This window comes from Heterodontus francisci, chromosome 32, assembly GCF_036365525.1.
Source record: "Heterodontus francisci isolate sHetFra1 chromosome 32, sHetFra1.hap1, whole genome shotgun sequence".
NCBI classification, from domain to species: domain Eukaryota; kingdom Metazoa; phylum Chordata; class Chondrichthyes; order Heterodontiformes; family Heterodontidae; genus Heterodontus; species Heterodontus francisci.
The window spans coordinates 29885405-29895842 of record NC_090402.1 but is presented as its reverse complement, the minus strand read 5'-3'; positions in this window follow the sequence as shown (position 1 = coordinate 29895842).

The window sequence follows — 10438 nt, the reverse complement described above, 5'->3', positions numbered from 1 at the left end:
TCATTAATATATATGACAAACAACAGAGGGCCCAGCACCAACTTCTCGGTGCTTCACAAGAAAAGTAAGCTTTTCCACTTGCATTATCAATTTGAACCAATCAAATCAGTTGTAAAGTAATTCTGATTCTGTGATTTTGTTATTCTGTTTTGATTGGTTGTAGGGCAGGACTGAATCCTGGTAACTGTTCTCCCACTTTTGATTGTTCCAAAATTTGAGGTTGAACAGTTTTACAATGAGTTGATGGTTTCTGAGAGTTGAAATTTCAGGTGTATTTATTTAGTGTTTGTCCTCAAAGGGATTACATGTAACAAATAAGCTGCTTGAAAGCTGATTTTATAAACTTTTCATTCTCATCAAAGGACTTTGTGGCATTTCCTGCTGATGTCTATGTCTATTTATTTTCCTCAACACTGGTTGCAGCTGTATTTTGAGATAAGGAGGATATTCTCTGTAGTTGCTGCATTAACTGCCCTTATTTAACATTTCTGTCGCTACACTTCAGGATATTGCTCAGGTTTGGAAATAGAATAGTAAGATTGGAGTAATGGTGATTGTTAGTTATAAATTGAAAACTTATACCAGGATTGCTCCAGCGTACACATGACATGTGAGGTGGACAAGAGAGGAAACATTTGAAATGTATAAAAGTTTGATCATCATCCATTGGAGGATAAGATGGATTAACCCTCCAGTAGAATTCAGCACCAAGGTTTTCATTCAAAAATATTGATACACCCTTGACCTTCTTGAAGTTGCTTAAATATAAGTGTTTTCTCAAAATGGTTAAATCAGAATTGGTCCAGGTAATCCATTTCCTGCCTCTGGGTTGCCTTGCGACCTTGGTAAGGACAGATCTCATTTTGACGCAGTTTTGACTTACAAACCAGGAATGCTCTGCCAGTTGGGACCAGTGCAAGTTATAGAAGATTTCAGTTCACAAATGAATAGGATGTATCTAGGGTGCATTCCCAATGAAAGGAAGCAAATTAATTAAAGTCTCGACAGCTACGTTTATTTTCATATTTAAAGTATCTGCTCACCCTTCCAGGAGTAATTATTTTTGTAGCACAGAAACAGCCCCACTCAATCCAAATGGGCTATGCCAGTGTTTATAATTCACACAAGCCCCCTCCCACACTAATTACCTCTTCCCACCCTGCCCCTTTATCTCCATTCCCTTCTCCCTCATAAAAAATGATTTTAATAAATTATTCCTGTTTTTTTTAAACATGTTCTAAGCATGTGGGAAACTCTAGTTTGGGATCACAGTCTATGAAGGGCCGACTTGGTAAACGGTGGAATGTTACCAGTAATTTTCTGGCAAATGGGTGAAACCCCAGACCCAGCTAAAAAATAAATCTCATGCCTTTGCATTCAATTCCCCTTCAACCATTTCTGAATTCACCTGTACTTTGGGTTTTTACATTCTGCTCTTCCTGGCTCTTCAAAACATATTTCAAACACTTAACCTGGTTGGTGCAGCATTTTAAGGATGCCGTGTTAGGCCGCATGTAGACCTGATTGTCCTGAGTGTCATCAGGAGAAATTAATCTTGCCAAGGGAGCCTCAGTCATGTGCTACATACCTTATTTGAATAGACAAAGAGCCTATTGCCTGTTTCAGGCATGGTCCTGGATGCATAATCCAATATGGTGGGTGGTGCATTTCCAGCTGCAAATGAGGGGCCACTTCCTGCCCACTGTATTGGAGGTTGAGGTGCCTGTTTATTGTCTGAAAAATGGGCATGGTGCCATCCAATTTCTAGGCCTTTACCTTCTGTGCCATGAGGCCAACATTCAGCACTATTTCTGAGCTGTTGGCTTTTAGGGCTCTGTCAACTTTTTTTTTTTAAGTCGCTGGTCAGATTTTGCTAGTTCTCTAGGTTAGTAAATATGTGAAGCTACAACATAAATGAATAGGATTAGAGCTTTTGGGCACAGCGCTCTTAAGCTTGGCTGTGATAACTTTTCATTTCTCATTCCTGTTGCAAAGTGGAGTTCCTTATTTAACGAGAAGATCCCACCCACGAACAAACTTCACCTGGCTTTGCCCTTCTTATTCCATTGCAAACACTCTGGCCGTAGTTGATCAGCAGATGGTGATTGTTGCAAATAAACGCTCTTGATCACAACTATAATGCCCTAAAATCTTGAGGCAAGAGTAAAATATATTCAGTAGAGGATTTGTAAAAAAAAAACACTCAGCTTTTGTGTGCAACCGAAGAATTGTTAATGTGCTCATGACTCAATGGTGTCACAGGATATTAAAAACATTCAAAATGATCACATCAGTTCTGTCTTCAAACTTTCTCCATCGGGTAGCTGAATCTCCAAGTACTTTTAGATGTAAAAAAAGGAAACAGTATTGGAAAAAAATGATTGGCAGAAAGAAGAGAATAAAAGGGAAGAGAAAAAGTATTTGTGATTCAAAAGCCCAATCCTATCATTCTAGCCTACTAGCCTTATCTTTCCTCCTCTCCCCACCCGAGTCACCCCATCCCCCATTCCCCTCTTCATGACTGAGGGAAGAGCTAAACCGGATTAGAGAAAAGGAGGCAACGTCATTTCATCCCACCAAACTGCATGAAGCATAAAACCCACATCACTATCATCCACAGTCAGCACCCAATCTCCACTATCCCTCCCTCTCTCAATTCAGATTCTCCCCACAATCCTGGTGCTTTGTTAGCAAATGACTTTGGCTCTCCCTCAATGAATAGTGTGGTTTTGTTGCACATTCCTGAAAGTGCTATGTAATGCACCATCACCTAACTGAATATATTCTCCAGCTCAATTTAAACAAGATACATGGACACCAACAGAAAAGGTTTATATATTCTGTATAAATTAAGAAGCTAATTCGGCTCACACCACCATATTCATTACCAACTAAGGTGTTTCAGGTACGGCAATCTTATTGATCTCCATGCCATTCAGGAGAATAATTTTTTTCCCCAATTTTTGAAAGAATAGTTCCTACAGTTGCTACCTCTTACCTTTGAATGATCTACCCTTTGTCCTACATTCCTTACCTCACACTTTCCTCTGATTTCAAATGAAACTCCTACATTTCTGTTGTAACGACCAAGTGAGAAAGGTGTCTAGGAGTCTTTTACTGTCTTCACCTGGTCTTAGTGTAACAGGATTTTAATTTTTAAACACACAGTGTTTTAAGCTCCCCCTTCGTGAATCCTTGTTCACCACTTTCCAATTATAAGGCAAAGAAATGAGCACAAACAGGCTTTCTTTGGTTTAAAGAAGAAAAGTGAAATTTATTAAAACTTAAACTCTAATTCGGTTAATGCCTACGGATACATGCCGCGCCCCATGCTAGCATGCGTATGCGATATGCACATGCAAATGGGGACAGAAAAGAGCAGAAGAAAAATAAAATGGAGAGGTTTGAGGCAATGTCAGAAGAGTTTCTTGTTTACTATGCTTCGAGCTCACCATAGTCCTTTTGGAAGTAGTCTTGCTTTTTGTTGTGGCCCAGCATTCTTCTTAAACCTTGTTCACTGTAGGAGACTTTTCTCTCTTGGGGTTCATGTTTCATCAATGGTTCTTCAGTTCCGTGAGAAAGAGATGGGAGCAGACAGGAGAGAGGTCTTTTCAGTTCAGGAGCAAAGAGCTTTCTGAGTTTCAAACACTCTGTGGCAAGTTCAAATTCAAACAGCCAGTTAGTCATGTGACTAAACTGGCCTGACCAGGTCTTCTGTGTATTGGAGAAGCAAGGACTGGGTCCTTTGTTCCAACACTGTCTGCTAGCATGCAAAAAAGGTCTTTCCAGCGAGGGGCCTGGCAATTCCTTGTGATAGGCCCTCTTTTCTTCCCAGCACCAATCTTAAGTTTTAACATTCATGTGGCAAAATAATGTGTGCCTCAGTCTTGGCAGGTGGGGGCCTGTATGACACTGTCATTGCTAATCCATCTTCCAAGAAATTTGGTTTTGTCTTTTGTGCCAAACACTTATTTTCTCTTCAGCAATTCATAATTTTGTAAATTTCAAGACTCAAATATATGTTCCAATATCTTGGGGCTGGGGGATTATTCTCAAACCTTACACACGCTCCTGCACAAGCTAAAAGAAAAAGCTTGTGATCTTTCTCTGTCACAGTTTTCTTATATTTCACTATTTTTCAATATTACTATAGTAATTGCACTTATGAGCTTTCTTCTTATTTTCCTCTTAACCTGCAACACTCCGTCTTACATAGCCTTCTTCATCTCGGCATCTTTACTGTGTTGAAAGCGGATCTATTACACACTAACTGGAAACAATTCATTCCCAATTCCTCAAAACATTTAATTTTTTTACTGTCACAATGTTCTTGCTTTTAAAATTCAAGCTTGGAATGACCTTGCCACTTTCTTTTTATTTGCTTATCTTTTGTTCTACTTTTAATCTCGACAGTGAATGTCCCAAGAGCATTGACTGCTTATTCGATATCTCAGAAATAAATTAACCTCAAAATACAGGTTAGCAATCGATGGGAATACTGCTGATAACTGTTATTGCAACAACCACATGAACTTTACTTTTGTATTTTTTATTTCATTGCCTAACTCTAGTCAAAAACAAAAACATTTACACATTAACATTGAGTTCAGTCAATATACCAACAGTTCTTCCCTGTGACTGGTTGCCTGTTAAAGAAGAAAGAATTTAAATTTATACAGCGCTTGTCACAACTTCAAGATGTTCCAAAGTGCTTTATAGCCAATAAAGTACTTTTAAAGTGTAGGCACTATTGTAATGTTGGAAACACAGCAGACAATTTGCATAAAGAAGATCCCACAATCTGCAATATGATAAATGACTAGATAATCTGTTTTAGTTGTTGATTGTGAGTTGTTGTCACAATCGTCAGGTTCAGTATCACCAGTCACTCCCATAAATGGGCCTAATAGCCTATAGGATCCAGTGTGACCCTTTTTAGATAGGGAAGAGCACTACCCAAGGATTCTAACAGATCATTTAAGTGCCTATTGAAATATGACACATGCAGCCATATGAAATAGCACTTTATTGAGATGAGCTACAATTACAGATAATAAACTTTTGTTTACAAAAAAGACGAGTATACAATTTTCATAATGAAACAATCAATTTCCCCATACTCCTCAGTTACTTAAAACAATAAAGACACCACTTACTGTCTCTCTCGACAAACATAGACTCACCTTTTCTGGTTAAGCTTTTGAAGCAAACTGGTACAGACCTTTAAATCACAGACAGCTTCTTGGCGCTGCTGCAACACGTTTGTGTCTGAGGGAGTGAAAGTGCATCAAGCTCCGTCCACTAAATCTCTGAAATGGGGGGACCCATCAAGCTGTTCGTACCATGAGGTGAATAGTTACAGCTTTTGCTTTAGCTAAGCCTGCTGGTGTGAGAATAGATTGATGCACTATTGGTTTAAAAGAACAGATAATATCAATACTTAGTTAAATAATGTTGCCAAACATGCTTTATTAATCATTTAGAAATTATATCAGAAAATTGATTTGCCATGGGAATGGAAAAAAGGACTTACTGGTTTGTTTCCAATATCTCCCATACTGAGCCTCCTTGTGTTGAGCAGAAGTGTTAAGGCCTACACTGAGGTAGATGAGGGCAATTCCAGAGTGAGTAATCCTCTGACTGTCCTTCCCTTTCCTTTGCAGTAAGGATCTTGTCTCTCCTGGGTATCTCTCCACGTTGGAGATCAGCACCTCAGCATGGCCTAAACCCTTGGGCTTTTACTCCATGGTACAGCAGTCACAAGCAATGCAATTTCTAAAGATTTCATGCTTGATGAAGTCAGACAAAAAAAACTGAGTGATAATGTGTAACAAGCTCTGATTCATGCATATTTGTCTAAACTGTAGTCTTAAATGGTTCAGACACCAAATCCATTTAGAAGATAAACTTTACACAAAAGATGATTTGGAACTGTTATTTGGCAGGTTTCCCAATTCAAATCTCTATATTCATGATCATTTAATTCAGGCCCCAAATTTCTGAAGGTGCTGAATCACACTGAAATATTATTGACAATCCTCTGGCATTTTGCCCAATTGGCCATTCTTTGAAAGTGAATTTCAGCCAGTGATTGTTGGCCCTCTTTTTGACTGTGGGAAGCATTATAGCTGAGCCCAATCTTACCCTTCCGTGACATTGACACTCATGGACTTTTCCACATGAACTGTCAGTTCACCATCAGGAGTGGGGAAACGTGGCAGATTTTGCACATCACTAGACTAGGAACACCTGATACATTATGAACATGCCTACCCCATTCCAAGTAAGATCAATTAACTTGGTTCAGATCAGGGGTTGGATCTGCAACCTTCTGATTTTTGAGGGAAAGATGCTTCAAAATCTTTTACCCTAACAGATATACCTGCACCATGTAATGGAAGGGTTGTAATCAATTGAAAATACTTGACCACTTCAATGTGTGCTTTTGATTATTTTTTTGCGAACACTTTGGATCTATTTAAGGCAGTAAAACAAATGGGTAATGGGTGAATACAAACATTTACATTAATTGACTTGAAAATTGTGCTCGATTAAGTTAAAAATAGGCGAAATTGTTAAAACTTTAATCACACTGCTATTGGATTTGAAAATAATTAGTGACTCCAGATATTAGGGATGTGTTCCTGCTTCAACATATCACAAGGGAATTGAGCTATTCAGATAAAAAATAGGGAAAAATCCAAAATGTGTTGAATGCTACTTGTCGTACTACTTGTCAACTTTTTCTGTAATTTTTGTCAATAATGTAGAATTATATTATTCATTTCTGCAAATCTCGATTAATATACACAGTTAGTGAATTATTGCATGTTAATTTCTACTTTCTCAGCTTTTCTGATCGTTTCGTTCTGATTCTGATGATGACTAGACAGCTGATGCAATATTTATTTGTGCATCTTTTAGAACTGTAAATTGCAATCCGCTTTGTCATAGATTGCAAGTCCACGGACAACTCAAGATTGTAAACTGGTTCCTCACATCACAGCAGCCATTTCCAAAGGGTTGTGGATCACCATTTGTACTAGATTTAAAACCCGTTTAATCTGGAGCTCCCCTGGACTATGCTCTAGGTCTACTATTATGACTCATTTTAATGAAAATCCACAAATTTGTATGAAAGTTCATTCATGTGGATGATGCACTGCTCTATCAACTGGCAAAGTAGCTTTAAATGTATCTGACATTCTGTCCTCTGAAATATGACTGGCTGGAAAATTGTTCCAACTAGGATAGATTTGGTGCGTTTCAGCAGTTCCATGCAAGTTCTGAACTTTCTTTGGAATTCAGGTATAAATGTAATAGCTCAGGATTGCTCCTGATAACAAACTATCTAACAGAAATAATCAACAACATCAGATAAGGAAAATTCAACAACATTTGGTTAATTGTGAAAAATGTATGATTCTCAGTACCCTGGTCTGATCAGTAGCTTTATTTATATTAAGTTACTGGAGACTGAATTATTTATTTGTGACTAATTTATTATCTATTTCGGCAGTGTATGTTGTGAACTGATGGAATAACACCAACAATTTGTTCTTTTAACTGACTGGCAATTTTTGAGAATTCACCAGTAGCCCAGGTGACGGGGTTTGTCATCTCAGAATGTATATTGCTGTATACATAGAGTCACCAAATAACGATGGAACAATTTTGCCTCAATACAGCATTATGATTGATCAACATATATTTTGACTTCAAATAACTGATGCACTTTGGGTCTGTTACAATTTTGGTCTAGCAAAGAGCTATTATAGATGCACTGAATTGAATAGCATCCTATGTGGCATTGAACTTCTATAGTCCTATGGGTGGCTGGTCTGTTCGTCACGGGTGTCACAGAATGTGACTTATAACCCAATATTTATGCAGGAAATACATGTGAGCTGAGTTTACATGTAATCTAGTAACATTGCTTGCAACAAAAACAACAACTTGCATTTATATAGCATCTTTAACATTATAAAACATCCTAGGGTGCTTCACAGGAACATTATCAATCAAAATTTGACACTGAGCCACATAAGGAGATATTAGGCAAGATAATCAAAAGATTAGTCAAAGAGGTAGGTTTTAAGGAGTGCCTTAAAAAAGGAAAAAGAGGTAGAGAGGCAGAGGGGTTTAGGGAGGGAATTCCAGAACTTAGAGCCTCGACAGCTGAAGGCACAACCACCAGTGCTGGAACGATTGAAATTGGAGATATGCAAGAGTCTAGAATTGGAAGAACATAAGAACATAAGAAATAGGAGCAGGAGTAGGTCATTCGGCCCCTCAAGCCTGCCCCGCCATTCAATAAGATCATGGCTGATCTGCCCCAGACCTCAACTCTTCTTTTGTGCCAACTCCTCATAGCCCTCAACTCCCCAATATTTCAAAAATCTATCTACCTCCTCTTTAAATACTTTCTGTGATCTAGCCTCCACAACTCTCTGGGGTAGAGAATTCTAGACATTCACTAGCCTCTGAGAGAAGAAATTCCTTTGCATCTCAGTTTTAAATGAATGTCCCTTTATTCTGTAACTATGTCCCCTAGTTTGAGATTCCCCCACTAGTGGAAACATCTTCTCAACATCTACCCATGTCAAGCCCCCTCAGAAACTTATACGTTTCAATAAGATCACTCCTCATTCTTCTAAACGCTAATGAATAAAGGCCTAACCTGTTTAGCCGTTCTTGATAAGTCAATCCCTTCATCCCAGGAATCAGACTAGTGAATCTCTTTTGAACTGCCTCCAATGCCAGTATATCCTTTCTTAAATACGGAGACCAAAACTGTACACAGTATTCCAGGTGCGGCCTCAGCAACACCCTATACAGTTGTAACAAGACTTCCCTATTTTTAAACTTCAACCCCCTTGCAATAAAGGGCAAAATTCCATTTGCCTTCTTAATTACTTGCTAACTTTTTGTGTTTCTTGTACAAGAACACCCAGATCCCTCCATGCTGCACTTTTTAAAAGTCTGTGTAGATATGTTGGAGGGTTGTAGGGCTGGAGGAGGCTACCGAGATGGGGAGGGGTGAGGCCATGGAGGAATTTGAAAACAACAATGAGACTTTTAAAATCGAGGTGTCGCTTAACTCGGAGGCAAAGTAGATCAGTGAGCATAGGGGTGATGGGTGAACGGACTTGGTGGGGGCTAGAGCTCAGACACATGAAAGATTTCAATTAAATAGATGCAGCATCCTGCAATGACTACATGTCCATTGAAGTTTCACTGTTTTGAAGGAGAGTTTTGGATGAGCTCAAGGTTATGATGAGTGAAAGATGGAAGGTTGGCCAGGAGTGTATTGGAATAGTCAAGTCTAGAGGTAACACAGGCATGCATGGGGGTTTCAACAGCAGATGAGCTGAGGCTGGGCTTAGTCGAACGATGCTACAGAAGTGGAAATAGGTGATCTTAGTGATGGCATGGATATGTGGTTGGAAGCTCATCTTGGGGTCAGTTACAGTACCAAGGTTGCGAATAGTCTGACTCAACCTCAAACAGTTGCCAAGGAGTGGGATAGATTCAGTGGCTAGAGAACAGATTTTGCGGCAGGGACTAAAGACAATGCAAGTACAGGTCTGATTTTAAAACTGTCTCCTTGTTGTCAACTTCATTCAAAATTGAATTCCTGCCTTCTTGTTTACACCAGTGTCATCACTGGACATAATTAGTCCATTGGTACAAGCACATTATATAAAAAAGCTCACTTAAGCCAATATACTTATTGATTAACGCTCTTAATTCATCATCACCTTTGCTTCCACTGCTACTGCCAGTTATTGACTTGTAACCACCAATACTTTACCTTACTGTTATGAAACTCAAAGGTTCTCTCCTTACACAACCCAAAATTGATAATTTTGCTGCTGGGTACAGTTTATTCACATATCAAGTTCATTGCACTTTTCTGCAAGTGCAGTGATAATGTATAATGGTTCAGATACTGAACTGGTAACCTGGAGTTTGATTTCAAATTCTACCATAGCAAGTTATGAAATTTCTTTAATATGAGCCAATAAACAAAGGTTCTGTCTGCCCTCTCAGATGGACATAAAAGATTGCATGGTACAATTTGAAGAAAAATGAGGGAATTCTCCCTGATATCCTGGCCAATGACTATCCCTCAAATACCAGCACTAAGGCAAATTATCTAGTCGTTATCTATTTGTTGTTTGTGGGAGCTTGCTGTTGCAGCTTGGCTGCCACGTTTTCAACAATACAACAGTGACTATACTACAACAGTACTTCAATGGTTGTAAAGCAATTTGGGACGTTTTGTGATCATTGAAGGTGCTATAAAAATGCAAGGTATTTTCTTTTCTTTAAATTTGGGTAGTTCATGAACTAGCACCAGTAAAAAATTTCTATGAAAACTAATGGATGTTGTAAAAACCCAAATGGTTCACTAATGTCTTTCAGAGAAAGGAAT